Raw genomic sequence first — 2,373 nt, 5'->3', positions numbered from 1 at the left:
TGGACTGTGATGGTCTGTTGTTTCCGAGGCATCATGGTATTGTATTAAGATCTCTGTTAATTGTTTGTGAAGAGCAGCCAAGGGTGATTCAGGCTTTTATTGGTGTTTTTTTTTTTTTTTTTTAATCATTGGCCCATTGGTGGAGAAAGAGGTGCTGGCTTTTGCTCAGTAAGTGAAGTTGCAGGAGGTGTAGGTGTACTTGTATCTTATGAGGACGGTTGCTGTCTCCCAGTCAGTTAGGCAAAAATTACAATTGAATAACAATTGAAAAAATTACAAGCACATGGACAAGAAATACACCATGAAATCACACTGGACCAGTAAATCAAAAGAAGAAAAAGGGGGCAAAAGAAGAAGAAAACAGATAAATCTGCAACATCTGGGGATAGTTCACTGAGAGTAAAAAGGTATAGAAGAAGAATAATGAATAAAGAAAACAAAGAAACAAAAAACAAACTGACAAAAGACAGGATTAACCACGAGAGAAAGAAGGAAAAAAAAAAAAAAAGAAGGTGTAGACCTTTTCAGTCATGCAGTGCACTTCTGGAGTGTTGTTGGGGTTACTGGAAAGCAAAACCTCTTCTTAAGTCCCTGGAATCTGGTAGAGCACTGTCTCTTTAGGTTGTCACTAGCTGCTGGTTACGTGTTGATTTGTTTTGTCTTGGTTTTATGGTTTAATATTTTGAAAAGGTTAGGCTGATTTTTTTTTTTTTTTAATTGATTCAAGTGTGTTGAGTTGCTCTGCTGTTTTCTTTGTGGTAGTAGAATCCCTTTGTATAGTGTGGATATGTGTTTCTCTGTCGTAAAGAGGGTTTAGAGTTTGAAGCAGAAAGTTTTATGGTAATTGGCTGAATATGTTTTCTTCTACTGAATGAGTGAAGATATTTGCGGAGAAGGTGGGAGCAGAAGAAGGAAAGCTTGGTGTTTCTAGGGTCAGTTTCTAGGGCTTTGAGCAGGCTATTTTTGATGATGTATTCATTTGCAAGACTGCAGCTCAACCTCAGGAAAGATTCTTATTGTTAGAGCATTGCAAATTTCTGCCAACTTCAGGCACACTCAAAGATCTCACCTCTGTGGCCCCACAGCGCTAAAGAAAGTCTCCAAGGCAAAAATCCCGGGAGTATGGTTTCTTCCCTCTCCCTGTTCCATCTGCCAGCAGTGCTGACATAATCCCGCTAGATCACTAATGGCTGGCTCTGGAGTTTGTCTGTGATACTACCCAGCTGCAGCACCAAAGATGTGTGCACTTTCAGCTGTGTTATGGTCAGGCGAGTACCTGCTAGTGACCTGTGGTCCCGATCTTTGTGACAAAGAAAAGCATGATGTCTCCCAGTCTGACCCCAGTCTACACTGTGACTCGCTGGGAGGGGAGGGAGCTACCCTTCCTGTCGCAACAGTAAGTTTTCCTCCGAATCTCAGGAGAGATGTCCATGGGTGCAGCCAGCACCCAGGAGACCCAAATTACCTCCAAAAAAATCAAGATCAGCTGCTGGAGGCAGGTCTCTGCCACTGCCCACCGGAATATTAGAGTGGTCGCTGGTAAGCTGTTATAAGGCATCCTGCCTCTTGGCTCGGTGATCTCAGGCAGGCTCCCTAGGCCGGCACACAGTGACTGCTCCAGAAGAGTTTCAGATGCCTCTCTTGGGTGCTCGTCTGTCCTCCTCCAGTAGCTCTTTCCTAAATAATCTCCCTGTGCCTTTCCTCTAATTCTGCTTTTCTGTGTTTGATGTACTCTGAAACTGTGAGCTGTTCAGAGCACTGAAATTCCTAATTTAAACTGTTGTGGCTAGTTTTCCAAGACCTTAGATGCTAGAGGGATAAAGTGTGCTGCTCACTGGCTCGACTCCATTTTGAACTCCCAACCCAGAAAATATTTAAGTTGTCGAGGATTCCATTTTACTTGGATCCACAATCAACGTCCATGGAAGCAGCAGTCAAGAAATCAAATAACATACTACATTTGGCTAATCTGCTGCAAAAGACCACTTTAAAGTGTTAAAGAGCAAAGACATCACCTTGAAGATTAAGCTGTACCTAACCTGAGCTACAATATTTTCAATTGCTTCAAATGTATTTTGGAGGTCTGGTGACATAGTGGATAAGGTATTTGACTGCTAACTGGAAGGTTAGCTGCTCAAACCCACCAGCTGCTCCATGGAGGGAAAACTGGGCAATCTACTTCCATAAAGATTTTCAGCTTCGGAAACCCAGTGAGGATTGCTATGAGTCAGAAACAACTCAATGGCAGTGAGTTTTTTGAGTTCATATATATGTGAAAGATGGACAATGAATAAGGAATACCAAAAAGAAGCAATTACTTTGAATCATGGAGTTGGTGAAGAATATTAAATATACCATGACTTCCAGAAAAAT

The sequence above is a fragment of the Orycteropus afer genome, unplaced genomic scaffold (genome assembly GCF_000298275.1).
Source record: "Orycteropus afer afer isolate SDZICR_OR568_19922 unplaced genomic scaffold, OryAfe1.0 scaffold00408, whole genome shotgun sequence".
Classification (NCBI taxonomy): Eukaryota; Metazoa; Chordata; class Mammalia; order Tubulidentata; family Orycteropodidae; genus Orycteropus; species Orycteropus afer.
This window is presented reverse-complemented; position numbering follows the sequence as displayed.